The sequence below is a fragment of the Eriocheir sinensis genome, chromosome 63 (genome assembly GCF_024679095.1).
Source record: "Eriocheir sinensis breed Jianghai 21 chromosome 63, ASM2467909v1, whole genome shotgun sequence".
NCBI classification, from domain to species: Eukaryota; Metazoa; Arthropoda; class Malacostraca; order Decapoda; family Varunidae; genus Eriocheir; species Eriocheir sinensis.
Genome location: NC_066571.1, coordinates 5,203,283 through 5,218,282, shown reverse-complemented (window position 1 = coordinate 5,218,282; position 15,000 = coordinate 5,203,283).

The following is a 15,000-nucleotide window of genomic DNA, read 5'->3' as shown; positions in this document are numbered from 1 at the left end:
ATTTATTCCTCTCCTTTATATATTGTTTTTGTTTTCCCTTCGTTTGTTGTTTTTTCCTGTTTTTTTTTTTCATTCCTTTTATCTTTTTACCTTCCTTTCTCCTCTTCTTCCCGCTGTTATTTTTCTTTTTTATCTTTCTTCCTTTCTTTCTTTCATCTTTTCGTTCTTCATTTCTCCCTTCAATCATCCTTTCCTTCTTTCCTTCCTTCCTTCCTTTCCTTCTCCCTCCTCTATTCCCTCCTTCATTTATGCAGGCCTCCTCTCCTTCCTTGATTCCTACCCAAACTCTCAACCTCCTCCCAGCTCTTCCTTTCCACATCTTCCTCCTCCTCCTCCTCCTCCTTCTCCCTTCTTCCTCCTCCTCCTCCTCCTCCTCCTTCTCCCTTCTTCCTCCTCCTCCTCCTCCTCCTCTTCCTCCCTTCTTCCTCCTCCTCCTCCTCCTCCTCCTCCTCCTCTTCCTCTTCCGCGCCTCCTGCTTCCAAACATACGGAGGTGGTGGGCCAGGAGATAGCGAGAGAATGTCAGCCACGGAGGCGGTGATGGCTGTGGTAATGGCTGCGGCGGTGGTGGAGGCAGAGCGTCAGCCAGCCAGTTAGCCAGTCAGTCCGTCAGCAAGTTAAGGCAGTCAAGTCCCTTCAGCCTCAAGGCCAGCCGGTCACATGGAAGTGGTGGTGGTGGTGGTGGTTGGTGTTGGTGGTGATGTCGGTTATGGAATTTTTTGTTGTTGTTGTAATTGTTATTGTTTATTATCGTCTTGAACATCATTAGAACATAAGAACGTAGGAGTCTGCATGAGGTCGGGAGGCCTGTACGAGGTAGCTCCTTTGAACCTAAGCTCCTGTGAATATAACCCCACCTAATATCACTGTCCATGAATTTTTGCCTATGTCTTTGTTGAATCGGAATTTATCCAGTTTAAACCCATTACTACGTGTCCTACCCGGTTCTCTTACCAACAGACCCTTATGAGTATCTCCCTAATTAAAGCCCTTCATCCATTTATAAACCTCTGTCATGTCTCCACGCACCCTTCGCCTTTCTAGAGAATGCAAGTTTAACTGTTTGAGTCTTTTCTCGTATGGCAAGTTTCTCAACCCCTGAATCATCTTAGTCATCCTCCTCTGCACCGATTCTAACATTTTGATATCCATTCTGTGACCGGAATTAACCAGAATTGACCAGAACTGCTAACATTTTGATATCCATTCTTTAGTAAGGTGACCAGAACTGAGCCGCATAATCAAGATGAGGTCTAATGTTAAAAATAGCTTGAGAAAGACTTCGGCGCTTCTGTTGCTTATGCCCATTGAAATTAAACCCAGTACCTCCCTTCTTCCCCTCCTCCTCCTCCTCCTCTTCCTCCTCCGCGCCTCCTGCTTCCAAACATACGGAGGTGGTGGGCCAGGAGATAGCGAGAAAATGTCAGCCACGGAAGTGGTGATGGCTGATGAGGACATCCTCCTCTTGCTCTTCGTCTTAACCTTCATTAGTCCAGTTATCAGTATTAGTTTTAGTTTTAGTATAAGTATAAGTATTATTTTATCATTAACCTATATAAATTTTATACAGATACTTAGACTTTGCTTCTTATGCCCTTTATTGTGTTACTTTCATTACCTACAATTATTGCTATTGCTATTACCAGTGCTGTTATTGATATTTCTATTGTTTGTTGGTATAGTCTGTTTCATTTCATCTGTCCACCAACAAAGCGGGAACTTTGATAGATATGGCACCTGCGCATTCCCCTCCCTCCCCCCTCCACCCAGCCACCCACCCACACACACACACACCCACCCACACACACACACACACACACACACACACACACACACACTAATGCAGTACTGAGTGACTCCAATCAATGGTTTTCCTTCTTTGTCTTGTAATCGCGGCGGAGTGTTATGTTTATGTCCCGCCTTCTTGCTGTAGCTCTTAGTGAAGGCATGTCAGGCACCATTCTCTCTCTCTCTCTCTCTCTCTCTCTCTCTCTCTCTCTCTCTCTCTCTCTCTCTCTCTCTCTCTCTCTCTCTCTCTCTCTCTCTCTCTCTCTCTCTCTCTCTCTCTCTCTCTCTCTCTCTCTCTCTCTCTCTCTCTCAGGTTAATAATAGATCACAGCCAAAGAGGTCAATGTATTTTTTTTCCGCCAAACAAAACTGAATCATCTACACTTGATTGCATAACACAAGGAGGAGTAAACCGTTTATATGTTGCTTGATTTTGTGCAATGTATTTTGATCGAGTTTTATTTTTTTATTTAGATTTTTGTGTTTTGTATTTTGCCTTATTTCTGTTTTGTATTGTGATTTATGTTTTGTGTTGTGACTTATTTACTTATTTCTTGTAATTTTTTTCCCTATTACATGTAAACTTTATTATTGCTTATCATTAGAAAGGCATTGGATTTTTTTGGGGGTGTAAACCGCTCCATTTTTATTGAGTGCCTCCGATGTTCTCTCCTTCCAATCCTTGAGTCTTGCCGCCAGTCCTGTCAGCTGCTCTTGGCACTGATCGACAGGGTGATTCGGGCAGCTCATGTTCTGTGCTGGCTGATGGAAGTGATTCGACCATGAACTTCCCCGTGCTGCCAATGCTCTTTGCGTGTTATACATTATCCAGGCTAATGCATCCGACCAGCTGCACACGAGCATTCCGATTTTATTTGCATCATCAGGACCAGCGGCTGACAGCCTTTCTGTGCGCGTGACCCCATTTTGAAAACCACGTAAATACCTCGACCCCCCCTACCCCCTCCCCCCCCTCCCCCCTCCGTCATCAGCTGTTTCAATTTTAAAATCTTTTCTACGAAGGGATGGGAGAATGAAGCCATCAAAGGAATACTTGATTCATCAGTATTTACAATTGCAACAACAGTGGCGTGTTCCATCAATCAAAAAATTCTAGTAATTTCAGATAGTAAATACTACTTGAATTTTAACCAAAAAAAAACTATGCAACATTATGTAAGATCTTAAGACTGCGTTTATGACAGATTTGCAACTGATGTACCAAGTTGTCCGTTGCAGCACACCAAGGCTCCCCCTCCCTCCGCCGCCTCGACCCCCGCGCAGGGTTTATTACCTCGGCGGCCGCTGACGAGACGTACATCCCGGGGCCAGAAGTGTTTTAAGCCGTGTTGTTCGTGACTGGAACTCTCCGCATCTTCAAATATGCAAGGCAGAGAATGCTAACATATATGAATCGAAATTAAATTCATTTTTACTGCCGGGGCAACGTAATCATATATAATTTACCTTCAATCTCTTTTGCTCTTTTACAAACATAGTAATTTAAATAACAATGTCACTACTTTTTTTGGTTGATTCGCTGCGGATTATTGTTTCATGGCGTGACGCTCCGACCCGACCTCGGCCCTTGCTGGTGAGGGGAACGGTGTGTGTGTTTGTGTGTGTGTGTGTGTGTGTGTGTGTGTGTGTGTGTGTGTGTGTGTGTGTGTGTGTGTGTTGAGTGAGTGCATATTCTTTGTCAACTTTGTTCTTTTCGGTTTCTAAATTTTACCTTTTTTCATCCGACCGATTTTTTTGTTCTTTTTAAATGTACTTATAATTTTTCATGCATCTTGTTTATTTGCCTCTTTCTTGTTTACTTTACTTTTCTCCTTGTTTATGTCTTGTTTTTGTAGATTATTTTTTACTGTATTTATTGCATATATCTTTTTCCTCGAGTTTATATTTTTTTTTTATTTCTTAACCTTAATATCTATTTTATACATACATTTTTCACTCCACCTTGCACACTGGGGTTGCGGCGTACCTGAAGAGTCCGCGCAGACAACACTGGGCGTAATGCTAAACTTGTTTTTCCCCGTACCCGCCAACTCACGCCGCGTCGGGGAGGGGTTGAGTTACGCGGGTATCGAAAAACACTTAGCCGGAACTTTTTATATCGCATTATGCCGAGAGAAGAAATAAACACGCTGGATATTTTACGCTTAGAAAGGAGGGCCAGTGACGTTTCTATTTCATATTCGATAGTTACCTGGATTACCGATATTTACCTGGCCGATAGCGTACCTGGAGAGCCATCTACCTGTGAGTCTCGTAATGTAGACAGTCAGGTAGAAGCTGCGTCAACCATACCTGTGATATATTGAGCAGCAGTGTAACCTGGTTTGGCGATATGACAAGTGTGAGAGAGAGAGAGAAGTCAAGCGTTGAACTTGGTAGAGTTTAATGTGCTTTGTTTATATTCTTGTTTTGTTACCGAGAGCTACTAGAGAGAGAGAGAGAGAGTTAGAGACTAGAAAGGAGGAGGAGAAGGAGGAGGAATTAATATTTATTTTACCTAAATAAGATAGTCCATATCTAAAACAGTTGTATGTATTACGTGTGTGTGTGTGTGTGTGTGTGTGTGTGTGTGGGTGATTATATATATATATATATATATATATATATATATATATATATATATATATATATATATATATATATATATATATATATATATATATATATATATATATATATATATATGTTCGTGTCTGCTGGCATCCTTTTCACTTCCTCTTTTTCTTCTACTATTCTATTACCTTTTATATTTTTTTGTCTTTATTCTTATTGTATTTTTATTTCTAATTGTCTCCACGGGAACAAAAGATAACTAGGACAGGAGGGGAAAAAGAAGAGAAGGGAGAATGAAAAGGGGACGAGGAGGAAGAGGAAGAGCTGGAGGAGGAAGGGAGGAGGAGGAGGAGGAGTAGGACAAGGAGGTAAATGTGTTTTATACCACAAGAGGAAAGGAAAGGACAGATGAAATACAATGAGAGGAGAGGGTGAAAGTGAGAGAAAATCATATTATACCGTACATTTATTTATTTTTTCTTTGATGTTTGTGTTGCCGAGAGAGAGAGATGATATCGAGGGCATTGCAGGAGAATGCCGAGTATAATAATAATAAAAGCAGTTCGTTCACCTGAGAAAGATCGACCACCCACCAGAGAGAGAGAGAGAGAGAGAGAGAGAGAAAAAAAAATAGGGACAGAAAACATATAATAAAAAGCGAGACCGGAAAATAGCAAAAAATGGGTAAAGAACAATAAACATCATAATACATAGCAAAAAATAAACTCTTGACAAAGGATAAGAGAAGGACGATAGGAAATTTAAAAATCAAGGGAATGACAGACAGACAAGAAAAAATAGAAAGAGGAGATGGAGGAGGAGGAGGAGGAGGAGGAGGAGGAGGAGGAGGAGGTAAAGAGCGATGGAGCTGCCTAATAAGGGGAATACGTGAGTAAGAAATAAATACTTGTATATGAATGTTACTCTTGAGAAATTGGTGCTTGAACCGAATATTTACGAGGGAATAAATTATGCCTCAGCAGCCGTAGAGGAGGAGGAGGAGGAGGAGGAGGAGGAAGAAGAAGAGGAAGAGGAAGAGGAAGAGGAGGAGGAGGAACTGTAACAAGAAGAAAAAAATTAACAAAGAAGAAAGAGGACGAGGAGGAAGAGGGTTGAAAATCAGTAAATATAAATAAGGTAGAAGAGGGAGAGAAACACAAGATTGGGAGGATGCGATAAGAATGAGACGGAAGAGAAATGAGAGGAAAAAGAAAGAGAAATATGAGTATGAGTGTTAGGAGGAGGAGGAGGAGGAAGGGGTTTGCTATTAAGATTAAGGAGTTGGGTAGGAAGGTGCAGAGGGAAAGAAGGAGGGAAAGAAAGAAGAAAGGAAGGAATGAAGGAAGATGTCTAGGGAATCAGTGTTAGCATTTAGGAACGAGATGGTGCAAGAAGAGGAGGAGGAGGAGGAGGAGGAGGAGGAGGAGGAGGACACATGGAATGGCAGACAACTAAAAGCCTATTGGTCCATTACAAGGTTGCCTGCTGCAGAGCCGTGATCTGCCCGACAGTCACTTGGTGACTGCAGAGCAGTTCAAGCATTTCGGTGCGTATTTTCAGTTTACTCCTGTTGTCACGAAGTGACGGTCGATGCGATTTTTGAAGGAGTTGATGGTTTCTGCACTCACTACTTCAGCAGGGAAGTCGTTCCAATGGCGTATGCCTCAATTAGAGAAGAAATTTCTACCAATGTCTGTGCTGTATCGCTTCGCTTGAATGGGCAGGCCGTTGTTTCTAGATCTTGAGTTGGCCTGTAGCTCAAAGAGCATGAAGGGGTCGACGTTACTAAAGTTCTTTAGGTACTTGAAGACCTGAATCATATCCCCCCGTAGGCGTTTCATCTCCAGCGTGAAAAGGTTGAGTCGCCTGAGTCGTTCTTCACACGGCAGGGCTCTCAAGGGTGGAATCATCTTCGTAGCGCGTGGCTGGATTCTTTCTAATAATTCAATATCTTTTCAGTGATTAGGGGACCAGAATTGTACCGCATCCTCGAGGTGAGGTCTCACCTTGAGTTATATTAGGATGCCTTTACTTCCGGCGTCTTATATTCGAAGTTTCCTGATATAAGCCCGAGCATAGCATGACTTTGTTATATGCTTTTTCAGAGTGCGTGTATTAGGCCACTGCTGATTGTAAATCCAAGATCCGATTTCTCCTGGACGACCTGCAGAGGATTTCCACGCATGTTGTATGTATGGTTACTGTTTCTGGAACCAAAATGCATGACTTTGCATTTGTCAACGTTGAACGACATTTGCCATTTTTTCGGAAACTGGATGATCTGGTCAAGGTCCTTTTGAATGACTTCGCAGTCGGCAGTCGTGAGGACCCTTCCGCTCACTTTGGTGTCGTCGGCAAACTTTGAGACGGAGGATTTCAATCCTGTTTCCAAGTCACTGATGTATAACATAAAGAGAATGGGTCCCAGCACCGACCCCTGGGGTACCCCACTAGTGACTGGCAGCCACTCAGAAGCTGCCCGCTTAGTAAAACTCGCTGTTTTCTGTTGGTGAGCCAAACTCTTATCCGTGCAGTCAGGTTTCTTCGTACACCCGCTGACTTTAGTTCTTTAAACTAAACTAGAAATAAAAAGGAGGAGGAGGAGAAGGAGGAGGAGGTGGAATGAATTAATATTTTTTTTACCTAAATAAGATAGTCCATATCTAAAACAGTTGTATGTATTACGTGTGTGTGTGTGTGTGTGTGTGTGTGTGTGTGTGTGTGTGTGTGTGTGTGTGTGTGTGTGTGATTATATATATATATATATATATATATATATATATATATATATATATATATATATATATATATATATATATATATATATATATATATATGTTCGTGTCTGCTGGCATCCTTTTCACTTCCTCGTCGTCCTCTTTTCTTCTACTATTCTTTTGTTACCTTTTATATTTTTTTGTCTTTATTCTTATTGTATTTTTATTTCTAATTGTCTCCACGGGAACAAAAGATAACTAGGACTGGAGGGGAAAAAGAAGAGAAGGGAGAATGAAAAGGGGACGAGGAGGAAGAGGAGGAAGAGCTGGAAGAGGAAGAGGAGGAGTAGGAGTAGGAGGAGTAGGACAAGGAGGTAAATGTGTTTTATACCACAAGAGGAAAAGGAAAGGACAGATGAAATACAATGAGGGGAGAGAGAGAGAGAGAGAGAGAGAGAGAGAGAGAGCGAGAGCGAAAGAGAGGGGGGGGCTCAGGTGGAGATAAACACAGACAATGGCATTGCATCATTAAACTTTTAAACGTTTCTCTTTCAAGACAACACAAAAGAAGCGAATCCTCGTCCGTACAATCAGGGAAGACGGGACGAAAATACTAGAAATAAAAGAAAGAAGAGATGCTGCGAGTTTTTCAGGGCAAGACGCAGGAAACAAAGAAAGAAAAGTCAGGAAGAAAACAAAGGAATAGAAAAGCATCCATATTTTGAAGTTAAATAGTGAGGTAGTCAGTCAGGAAAATAATCAGTCACCCAGTTCTAGTTAGTCATTTATACATTCAGTCAGTCAGTCAGTCAGTCAGTCAGTCAGTCGGTTGGTCGGTTGGTAAGTCGGTTGGTCGGTCGGTAAGTCGGTTGGTCGGTCAGTAAGTCGGTTGGTCGGTCGGTAAGTCGGTTGGTCGGTCGGTAAGTCGGTTGGTCGGTCGGAGAGTTTCCATTCGGTCATTTAGTTGGATAGTTGGTTAGTTATTCATTCAGCTATTTAGTCGGCTACTCGGTTAGTCGTTTATTTAGTTGGTTAGTCGGTTAGTCAGTCGGTGAACCAGGTGATGAACTAATTAATAAGTTAAACAGTTAGTCAATTAATTTGCTTTTAAGTGTGTTAATTAATCAGTTGCATTTTACGTCTGCCTTTCCACGTGCAATATCCTCACCTAGTGCAAAAATCTTAATAACAGTAACAATAATAAAAGTAATAATAATAATAATAATAATGATAATAATAATAATAATAATAATAATAATAATAATAATGCACTCTTTACCAACACAATCACTCTCAACACCACCACCACCACCACCACTACTACCACCACCACCACTACCACCACTTAAAACAACAACAACAACAACGACACACAGGGAGTTTCCGGGACAGTCTGTTAGCATTGTGTGAAAGGTGCCCAGAAGTTGTCTCATGCATCCAGGTGAACTGAATGACCGTGTGTGTGTGTGTGTGTGTGTGTGTTTGAGAGAGAGAGAGAGATGGGCCCATTGCTGTTCATTCACCATTCACCTATGAAATTCCCCACTCTCTCTCTCTCGCTCTCTCTCCCACCCACCGCTCACCACTGATCCAAGACCCGCCCGCCGCCTTTTTGAGCTCCCCGGCGTGAGATGAGTCGTGGGAGCACACTCAGATCAAAGGACTCGGTGTTCTCGGCTTCCTTTTCCCGTTGGTTCTCCCTCAAATGGAGTCCTTGGTGGCGGTGGTTATGGTGGTTGTGGTGGCGTTTGTGCTGGGTTACCTGTTCTTCAGTGGCTGTTTCCCTCCTCTTTCCCCGTTTCGCGTTGGTGGTTTACTTCTTCTACTTCTGCTGTTCACCCTCCTACTTCTTACTCCTCCTCCTTCATCATACTTCTTCCCATTTGTTCATCGTTGCATCTTTTTGGTTTGATTTCCGACAGTTTTCTTTTGTTTTGTTGTTATCTATACTTATCTCTCCCTCTACTTCTGCTGTTTGTTTATCCTCCTCCTCACCCTCCCCCTCCTCCTCCTCCTCCTCCATGTGCTCTTTTTAGTTTTTTTAAGGTTTTCTCCACTGTTTTCATATTGGTCTACTCTCTTCTCTTCTTCCTCCTCTTTTCTTTTGAGTTTTGATCCATCTCTGTATTCTTTTATTGTTGTTGTTATTGCTATTTTACTCCTTTTTTCCTTCTTTGGTGTTCGCTACTAGTTTTTTTCCTGTATTATTTATTTTCTTTTTGTTTTATTTATCTTGTGTGATATCCTATTTTCATCCCCCTTATACATAATTATCTTCCTATTTATAAACGTAATACTCTCTTGTGTTTATTTTATCGCATTTCTCAACCTTTCATACTCATCCTCAGTTTCCTATTCTCTTGTGTTTTCCTTGCAGATGTAAGTTCATATTTTTCTTGATTCCGTATTGAGTATGATTTATTTGTGTGTGGAAATGTGAGTAAAACCCCTTCTGTTTATTTCTCTCTCTCAGGAGCAGTGAGTAGCGGCCTTATTTTTTTCATTATTGTTTTCTTTTCTTTTTTACGCCCTTGAACTGTCTCCTCTGCTGTAAAAACAAATCTATTTATCTGTGCTCTCTCTCTCTCTCTCTCTCTCTCTCTCTCTCTCTCTCTCTCTCTCTCTCTCTCTCTCTCTCTCTCTCTCTCTCTCTCTCTCTCTCTCTCTCTCTCTCTCTCTCTCTCTCTCTCTCTCTCTCTCTCTCTCTCTCTCTCTCTCTCTCTCTCTCTCTCTCTCTATCTATCATCCACGTTCCAGCTGTCCCATATCACCTTGACAGTCAACCCTTCCCTCTCCAGCGACACTCTCACACGGGAAAGCAAAAGGAATTAACCTGATCACACCTCAACTCCAGCTTCCCTTTCATCTCTGTCACTCACACACACACATTCACTCACTCAGTTCCCTCACTCATGGACTTCCTTTTCTTTCTCCTTTTCCCTCATTTCTCGTTTCTTTCATTTTTATTTTCGCCTTCCCAGTGTTTTCCTTGTTTGGTCTCTTTTCATTGTTTTTCTCAATTTCCCGTCGCTCATATTCAGTCTCTTTTCATTCCTTTTCTTCGTTTTTTATGTCACTCATCCGCCTCATTCGCTCACTCACTCACTCTTCACTTACTCGCCTTACTGACATTCTCACTTTTTCCTTCTTTTTCCCCTTCCTCATTACTGCAGTTATTTCGTTCCCTCGCTTTTTCCTGCTTTCTTTTCAATTTTTTTATTACTTTTGTCTTCTTTCATATCTCTCATTCCCTTCACACACTATCACTCACTCCTCTATCTACTTTTTTTTCTCCCTCATTCTTTCTGTTATTCCTATTCCTTTATTTCCCATTTTCTCATTCGTTTTATTAATTTAATTTTCGTCTTTATTTTTGTCATTCCATTCGCGCACTCCTCACTCACTGACTTCTTCCTCCCTTCCCCTCATCTCTCATTTCATTCCTTTCCTTCGCTTTCCCGAATTTTCCCTATTCGTTCTCTTTTCCTTCCTTTTCCTCGGTTTTTATTTCTATCATCTTTTTCTTCGTCCCCTTTCATTTATTTCCCTTGCTCCTTCATCTTTTCCCCCTCTCCCCTTACTGCTTTCATCCATTTCATTCATTTATTCATTTTACCTTCACTTCCTCCTTTGTTCGTCCTTCTTTTCCTCCTTTTCCTCGTTTTTCTTTTCTAATCTTTTACTTGTTTAATCTTCCTTCACTCCAGTTTGCCTCTCATCCCCTCCCATCCCCATTCCTTCTTCCTTCCTTCTTCCCCTTTCGCTCATCCCCTTCCTCTCACCCTCCTCTCCCTCTCCTCCCCTCCACCCAAGGCCTTCTAAAAAGGGAAGGCCTGTGCACAGGGGGCGTGACGTCAGCCTACGTCACGGGGGTTGGGCCATGGATAGCGGCCTGCTTGTATGGCAACTCGAGAGCTATCTGGAGAATCTGGCAGCGAGCGGGTCGCGACCGGGATGACCAGTCGAGGATTGCTCGTGACCCGTGAGGAGAGCCGATTTACTGCGGCATATTTTACACCATATTGCCGAGACTTTAGGATAAATCTGTGATAATAGAGACAACACAATGCCGGGGAAGTGCTCCGTGCCTCTCTGCAGAGGAAATTATAATAGTGATTCTCGTGTTAGTGTCTTCTCCTTCCCGAAGAATCCAGAGCAGCTGACCACATGGGTCCGGGCCATTCACCGCGAGGATTCTTTTATCCCCACAAACCATACCAAAGTAAGTATATCAAATGATTCGTATATGTTATATGTATCTTTCTTTGCCCGGCTACACTGTGGATTTAATCAAGCTGCTTCTGTTGTAACTCACAAGACATTAGAAGTATTGGAATCTAATTATTATCATCAATGTGGCAGGAAGCTGATGAAAACAATGGCTCTCAGTATTTTCTTATACTGGGAAGGAGGATAGCTATTTTTTAATGGCATTACTGTTATGAATATTGTTACTAAGGTCTGATAAAATTCAAGCATCAACTTTCTAACAAAATAAATAAACTAGCTATAAATAAAGAACCACATTTCAATTTAGTTACCCAACCATATGTCCCGTATACTCAATTTTCTTTAGTCATTTTAATAGCCTTATTTAATTCTTATATATATATATATATATATATATATATATATATATATATATATATATATATATATATATATATATATATATATATATATATATATATATATATATATATATATATATATATATATATATATATATATATATATATATATATATATATATATATATATATATATATATATATATATATATATATATATATATATATATATATATATATATATATATATATATATATATATATATATATATATATATATATATATATATATATATATATATATATATATATATATATATATATATATATATATATATATATATATATATATATATATATATATATATATATATATATATATATATATATATATATATATATATTATTTTCTTCTATCTTACAGTGTGAACTTCACTTTCGTCCGGAGGAAATGGGCGGAGACTTCATTTTTGATGGCTTGAGCGAACCGGCAGAACACTACAGCAAAACTGTCAATGCCAAGGCTTCATACTGGAGCTGTTCATCATTATTTCTAATTGTCCTCCTACCTCTCTTCATCTGCAACGTTGAGAGAACCACCTGAGAAAGGAAGTGCGAAAGAAAAGGTTGCTCTTCAAGCTGCCATAGCACAAAGCATCGAGGAAGACTTACAGTACCAGCAGCAAAGAAAATTTACAACATTACAGGAACTCAGATAAGTTGACATTTCTTGAAAATTATTGGACGGTAAGTGATGAAGAATCTCTCAATATGCCACATCATTCACTCCCCATCCAGAAATAAAGTTAGCTCTTGAAATTGACAGTAAGTTAATGGTAAAGGTTTTGTAAATAATGTTTATTTTGCAGCAAAGATTAAGTGAATACAGCATCCTTCAGCCATTGATGAGATGAATTCTCTTGAACAGTTATTAGAGAACCTACAGAAATGTGACGGTGAAACCTATCCTTCCAGACCTAGTCAAACCATTTTTTGCTGCAACTTGTTATTTACTTGCTGACACTCCTTCAAAAAACAGTTGCCTAAACATCTCAATACTTTGACAGTAATATGAACAACTCAACATGATGACTCTACAAAGGATTGAGTATTCACCGGACTTCATGATTTTCATGCCTTCTGCATAGCTGCTCCCAAGGCTATAGATTCCTGAGGGAGAACAGTATTTCATCCTACCTTGCTTGTCAACTATTCGAAGACTGACCTTATCACAAAACGTGAGTCCTGCATCTGAACAGCAAAAGAGTAACTTTTGATGTATATAAGAAATAAGTTTAAATTTTGTCACCCAAGGACACAACTGTAACTCTAATGATTGATGAAATTCATATTAAGTCATTCTTTGACTATAAAGGTGGAAACATTGTTGGGTCAGCTTTTAGTGGTACCGGTGACGTAGTGCTTTTGTATTTATGCTGAACAGCGTATGCTCAAAATTTAAAGATGTTGTCCACATATTGCCTTCTAAGTCCATGAAGTCAGAAACACTGTTCACCTTCATCAATACTGTTATACAAGGATTAGAAGAGATTGGTTTCAGAGTCATATAATGTCTTAACTGATAACAATGCCATCAATAGTAAAGCTATGTCCTATTTTCTTCTCCCCAAAATTGTCAATTGCTTACCCACATCCATCAATTCTTCCAGACCTCTCTTTTCATGTTTGATTCAGTTCATTTATTGAAATGTATTAGAAATAACTGGCTTGGACAAAGATATCAACCAGTCCATGAAATTTCCAAAGTTTTCATTTGATGGCATATTCCCACAGTAAAGAGCACTTGCAATACCTTTCACTACTCTAAAGAGGCTTCACTCTATAGAAGAAGATTCACTTTTAAAGTATGCTTACAAGCTAACTTTAAATCTCTGGTCCCATCAAGTCTTGAGAAGCAAAATGTTCATTTAGTCATTCAGATTTTCAATGAATATATTATTGAGGCACTTGTCACTATAGGGAAAAAACATTGTTTGCCTTACTATGAAGATGTGGCTGAATTTATTAAAATAATTTATCACTGGTGGACTGTCATGAATGTTAAAATCCATTTAAAGGTATCCGGCTCAATAATAAATATACTACTCCTCTAACAAATGCCAGTAATGACGATAAGTATTCTTTCCTAAACAATTTTTGTACATGGTTAGAACACTGGAGAGTATGCTGACAGGGTTGAAGGCTGTCTAAAGAGACATTCAGAGCACTCAAACATACAACCCATATGATGGAAATAACAGACTATTGCATAAATGAACTTAAGCTGAGATACATCTTACCAGGTAAATTTCAAACTGATCAACTTGAGTCCAGGTTTGGACAGTACCGTCAACTATCTGGAGGAAATTATAATATATCTGTTCGGATAGATTTTTGAGAGCGAAAAAAGTTATGATGTTATCAGTACTCAGGCTACCTTTTTGATGGCCGTAATGTGGAACTAAAAATTTTGATATATCTAACTGGGATAAATTTGACAATATAGATATGCTCCATCCTACTAGATATGACTTTGTCATAGCACCACATGGTATTGAAGACTAACACTCACATCTCTCAGTTATTGTATATGTGGCTGGATATTGTTGCTTTATGTTTGCAAAATAATGCACATTTTGTAGAGAGTTGTTAACCTCTAATGAGGAGAATATACCTGACGACCACCTCTACATAATACATGTATCCAAACGACTTTGTCGTTACATTAGTCATGTATAATTATATAGTTGTCGAAAAACTCGGCAAAAATTTTGAATTCTCCAAATCATTAAACCAAAGAAAGTTAGCCACTGAAACAACAGCAAATGCTTTGATTGAAAATGATGAATTCTTCCCCATGCATGACTGTGAGGCTGGCCACAGCATGGATAAGATAAAGAGAATGTTATTATGGGCATCTTCAAATACTATGCTGAATAATTTCTGCAGCAGGGAAAATGATCATATTCAACAGATGAAAACCAATAAGAGCCAAGGAAAGTAGAGGAAACTTCAGACACTTACATAAATTATTCAGTTTGATTCATCCATGTGTTCATATGCTATTGATATTCATAAATAATGATGGTAATTATAATGATCGTAGTAGCAATAGTAATATGAGTAGGAATATTAGAGATAGCAATATAAGTGGTGGTGGTGGTGGTGGCAGTGGTAGTAGTAATAATATTAGTGGTAGGAATAGTAGTGGATGTCGTTGTAGTAGTAAGTAGTACTAGTAATACTAGTATCAGTAGTAGTACAATTTGCAGTAGTAGCATGGTATTTTTATTATTATTATTACTATGATCATGTATTATTATTATTATGGTTATTATTACTAGTAGTACT